This window comes from Erythrolamprus reginae, chromosome Z (genome assembly GCF_031021105.1).
Source record: "Erythrolamprus reginae isolate rEryReg1 chromosome Z, rEryReg1.hap1, whole genome shotgun sequence".
NCBI lineage: Eukaryota > Metazoa > Chordata > Lepidosauria > Squamata > Dipsadidae > Erythrolamprus > Erythrolamprus reginae.
Window position 1 is genome coordinate 150,720,026 of NC_091963.1, and position 6,000 is coordinate 150,726,025.

Here is a 6,000-nt window from a genome sequence, read left to right on the forward strand (position 1 = left end):
TGGCAAAATTGCCCACTTGGGAGGTTTCCAAAAACTTAGGATCTCTTATCCTAGTTCAGTGATGGTGAACCTTTCTCCCCTTGGGTGCCACACGCTATTGCATCTGTGTGAGTGCCCCCACACATAATTCGATGTCTGGGGAGGGCAAAAATTCCTCCCCCTGCCCCCCAGGCCCTCTGCAGCCCAGAAACAGCTCGTTTCCCAACTTCTGGTGGCCCCGGTAGGCCCGTTTTTCTCCCTCCCCAGGCTCCAGAGGCTTCCCTAGAGCCTGAGAAGGACAAAGATGCCCCATCACCCTGGAGGCCCTCTGGAAGTCGAAAATGCCCTCCAAAAGGCTCTACGTGAGCCATAAATCAGCTGGTCGGTGCACGCATACGTGCTGGAGCTGAGCTAGGGCAATGGCTCGTGTGCCAGCAGATATGGCCCCACAGGCCACCTCTGGAACCCGTGCCATAGGTTCGCCATCCCTGTCCTGGTTGCTTCAGCTCCCAAAAAGCTGTTGAGGGGGGCTGTCACTTCTGCGCAAACCTTGTTTGGGCTCTGTCCTGAGCGCTCTTGTCTGTCGTCTTCAAAGTTGGACTTTGGACATGTGGACTTTAGCTCCCAGAAGACCTGAGCTACCATGATGAGCTCAGGAATTCTGGGAGTTGAAGTCCACAGGTGACAGAAGAGCCAACTTTGCCTACTACCCCTGCTCTAGGGACTATGGGACTCTCTCTAAAGTCCAGCCCTAAAGGAGAGAGAAGAGGTTGGAAAGGACGACGTGTTGGGTTAGCTTGTTCTGCCGTTAACGAGTTTAAAGTTGTGGTTTTTCAGGGAACTGTTTGGCATAGGAGCTCACGGTGGGTGTTCGTCTGATTAGGGATGTCTGCTCGGGGGTTTTGGGGTGCGCAGACCAAGGCTGTTTTAGAGTCTGGTTTTAAAAAAATCAGAGCATTGGATTATTGTGTAACCAAAACTTTGCACATAAAGCCAGACTGTTTTCACGCCCTAATCCTGAAGAATTCTGTTCATCTATCTATCTATCTATCTATCTATCTATCTATCTATCTATCTATCTATCTATCTATCTATCTATCTATCTATCTATCTATCTATCTATCTATCTATCTATCTATCTATCTATCTACCTATCTACCTATCTACCTATCTATTTATCTACCTACCTACCTACCTATATATCTTTCTATCTACCTCTACCTATCTACCTACCTATATATCTACCAACCTATATACCTACCGACCTATCTATCTTTTAAATTTTAAACGTTCCGGAAAACATGATGGCTACTGCTATACTGTATGTATATATAAAGAATAAATATATATATTGGTAGCCTTGCCGTTGCCTTTCCTCCACCCCCACCCAAAACCCTGAATAATTTGAGTGAAGAAAAAGAATAATCTTCACTTGTTAAAACAAAAACAAGCCATCTTTGGTTTAACAAAGATCCCTTTGTTAGACCCAAATCAGATGATTGTCAAGACAAGGAACGGAGTATATTGGTGCCTCTTAAGTTTGGAAACCAGCACATCTGGAGATATCTGTCTCTCTCAATTGCTGATTCACAATTCTTTTTTTTAAAAAATTGCTGGCACAGGACGTGGTCGGACTTGTTTTGCCAAAATGTAGCCCTCTGGCGATAGGCTGGGCTGCCCTGGGGAGAGATTGATGGGTGTTGTAGTCTTTTACACTCAGAGACTCGGATGACACTTTGGGCGTGTGAGTCTGTCTGGATCAGGGGTGGGCAAAGTTGGCTCTTCTATGACTTATGGACTTCCACTCCCAGAATTCCTGAGCCAGTCATGCTAGCTCAGGAATTCTGGGAGTGGAAGTCCACATTTCATAGAAGAGCCAACTTCGCCCACCCCTGGTCTGGATTATGTACAGTGGGTGTTTGTGGGTGTCTGTTTGGCACAGAACTGTCGGCACGAAGGACAGAATGTTATGGATTATGTTGAGCCCAACTGTTCGACCGTTTTATCCTCTTTCTGGCGCAAATGTGTGGATAATTTTGCTCTTTGAACTGGGATTTTAATTCCTGTTTTCAATGTCTTAGCCAGACGTGGATTTTTGCAAAGGTTGCCACATTGCCTTAACCACGGAATTACCCACTCCGCTCCCCTCCGAATTTCAATGCCTTGCATAATATTAATATTGTGTCTTTTTCTGTACTGTATTTAAATGCTAAATGTTCTGGGGATAATGGGGTGGGGTGGGGGTGAATTTGTACCGGACAAGTCTCATAGGTCAACTGCGGAGGAAGGATCTGTAGTTGGGGGGGAAAAACCCAAAGATGGACTCCTGACATTGCTCGCTTGGACAAATTTGAAGTCTCCGAGTTTTGCGGGTTGCTTGAGGGTCCTCCAATTCGGGCCGTGTTCTCCAACCTGTGTGGTGATGGGATTTGTAGTTCCACCCCATGTTGGAGGAAGGGTTCGGATCTCGTTTTGGAAGGTCAAGCAGGTTACCAAAAATAAAACCAAAAATACCAAAACAACCCTTTTTACGAAGGATGCAAATTTGGGTCTCACAAACGAGCTTTTTTTTAGTTTCTAGGCCGAACCAAAAACAAATAAATATATGTAGCGTTTGCTCTTGTTTTTTCTCCTGCTTTTCGTGGATTAATTGTTTGATTTTACTAGATTGATCACAGCAATATACCTGGACCGCAAGAGTGGGTGGTTAGTTTAGAACGGCATTGAAAGAAATGTCTTACATCTGTTTTTCACACTTTTATGATCCTTGCCGCATCCCCGTGGTCCTCAAAATTCATATACTTGGAAGCCGAGTCGTTTTTATGACAGGCGCACTGGCCCAGAGTCCTTTTCGACCTTCCAATGAGCTGTGATTGAAGCCAGATTTCACTTTAACAACCACACAGCTAATGGAACGTCTGCAGTGATTTGGTTAACGTCAGCATAAAGAAAGGCCATAAAATTGGGCAAAGCACGGTTCACAAATGTTTCGCTTAATGACAGAAAATGTTGCAGTCAATCGGGGGGTCGTAAGTCAAAGATTACCTGTACTGGACCTCATTCTTATCTAACGTAGAAAGAAGTGATGGGGTTGAAATGGCCGGAAGTTTGGGTGAGAGTGATTATGTTACACTGAAGAGATTGACAAGCGTTGGAAGGGAAATTATTAGCCACCCTGAGTCCCATTGGGAGTAGGCACCATAGAAGTTGAATTAATAAATAATAACAGATAAATAATAATATTAATAATAGATTATTATATTCACAAAAACCAGTAACACGCAGCAAACGAGATTGATATAATGGAGGACGATGATTATACTGCTCAAAAAAATAAAGGGAACACTTAAACAACAGAATATAACTCCAAGTAAATCAAACTTCTGTGAAATCCAACTGCCCACTTAGGATGCAACACTGATCGACAATAAAATTCACATGTTGTGCACATTCAACTTTGTACAGAACAAAGTATTCAATGGGAATAATTCATTCAGATCTAGGATGTGTTATTTGAGTGTTACCTTTATTTTATTTTTTTGAGCAGCGTATTTACAATACAACACAGCAAACAAGATCACTGTGCTGGATTTCATATTATTAGTATAATTTATAATAATAAATTATTATTTATTAATAATAATAAACTGCCAACTCCCTAAGGACTCTACGCAGCTTACAAAAAAATGAAATCATAATCAAATTAGACTTTTTTGGGGAAGGACTCCAGAAACTGTGGAAAAACTGAAAATAATACAATAAACCATCATCATGTCATCAATACATCACTGCTATCTTCAGAAAGGCAGGGAGGGAAAGGAAGGTGAAATGTTTGGGCCCAAAGACAACTGTTTTAATGCACAGGGCACCCCAAATATGACCTTTTTAAAGACTTGCGGACTTCAACTCCCAGCATTCCCTAGCTAGCTGTGGAATTCTGGGAGTTAAAGTCCACATAGCTTCACACCCTCAAAAATTTAAGAGCCTTCAAATTTGGCCTCTAAGACTTCTTGTGGATTTTTAACTCCCAGAATTCCCTAGCTTGCTGTGGAATTCTGGGTATTGAAGTCCACATATCTTCATATCCTAATCAAGGCCTTTAAACCTGGCCTCTTGTGGACTTCAACTCCCAGCATTCCCCAGTTCACTGCGGAATTATGGGAGTTGAAGTCCACATATCTACACACCCTAGGCCTAGATCAAAGCCTTTGAACTTGGACTCTTTAAGACTCTGAGGGAGGGGATTTAACTCCTAGAATTCCCTAACTTTCTATGGAATTATGGATATTGCAGTCCATCTATCTTCATGCCTTAAAACTAAAGGATTAGAAACATAGAAGACTGACGGCAGAAAAAGACCTCATGGTCCATCTTGTCTGCCCTTATACTATTTTCTGTATTTTATCTTAGGATGGATATATGTTTGTCCCAGGCATGTTTAAATTCAGTTACTGTGGATTTACCTACCACGTCTGCTGGAAGTTTGTTCCAAGCATCTACTACTCTTTCAGTAAAATAATATTTTCTCATGTTGCTTTTGATCTTTCCCCCAACTAACTTCAGATTGTGTCCCCTTGTTCTTGTGTTCACTTTCCTATTAAAAACACTTCCCTCCTGGACCTTATTTAACCCTTCCACATATTTAAATGTTTTGATCATGTCTCCCCTTTTCCTTCTGTCCTCCAGACTCTACAGATTGAGTTCATGAAGTCTTTCCTGATACGTTTTATGCTTAAGACCTTCCACCATTCTTGTAGCCTGTCTTTGGACCCCTTCAATTTTGTCAATATCTTTTTGTAGGTGAGGTCTCCAGAACTGAACACAGTCTTCCAAATGGGGTCTCACCAGCGCTCTATATAAGGGGATCACAATCTCCCTCTTCCTGCTTGTGATACCTCCAGCTATGCAGCCAAGCATCCTACTTGCTTTCCCTACCGCCCGACCACACTGTTCACCCATTTTGAGACTGTCAGAAATAACGACCCCTAAATCCTTCTCTTCTGACGTTTTTGCTGAAGTTTTTGATTCTGGGAGTTGGTCCGCAAGTCTTAAAAGTTGCCAAGTTAGAAGTTCTCTGGTTTAATAGCACTGATTTCCCACAACCATAACTCTTAATCTCTGCCAATAATATGAATTTAGTAGATCGGGGGTAGGCCACATATGTAGTTTACCCCAAGCTGGATTTCCAGGGATAACCTCTCCTTTATAAAATGGGGCTCTCGATGGTCCCCGAGATGATCTTGGCGAAGGAAAGATGGATGATTGACCCTGACTCACCCAACCTAGCAAGGTTGGCGTTCTCGCTAATGGGAGTCGATCCTGAGCTTGGTGACCTTAATCTAAGGTGTCTCGTGAATGGCTACACTGAAGGTTAATATTAGTTGGAGTGATTGATGAATTGCAGCGTTTGGGATACTGCAGAAGTTGTAAGTGTGAGGACTTTTTTTCAGTAACTGAATGGTCCTTAAATAAATGGTCCCATGTTGAGGATTGCCTGAAAAACCAGAACAGAAATCGTCCTCTTCTTTTTCCTCGGAGTGAGTCTTTCTCCCTGTCCCTGCCTCTTCCTCATCACTTCCTCCTTCTCCCTTTCTCACCTTTTCTCCTTCTCTTTCTCCTTCCTTCCTTTCTCTTCTTTCTCCTTCCCATCCTCTTAATTCCTTCCCTCCCCTCTTCTCTTCCCCTGCTGTTCCTCAACTCTTCCTCCGCTTCCCTTCCCCTCCTTCTCTTCCCCTTCTCTCTTCTTTTCTTCCTCCTCTTTCTTTCCCCCCCTCTTCCTTTTCCCTTCTCCCCTCTTCTCTTTCCCTCCCTCTTCTTTTTCCTTCCCTCCCTCTTCCCTTCCAACCCCTTCCCTTTCCTCTACTGTTCCTCCTTCCCTTCCTCTTCCTCTTTCCCTTTTCTTCCTCTTCCTTTCTCCTTCCTTTCCTCTTCCTTTTCCCTTCTCACCTCTTCCTCTTCTTTTTCCTTCCTCTTCCCTTCCAACCCCTTCCCTTTCCTCTACTGTTCCTCCTTCCCTTCCTC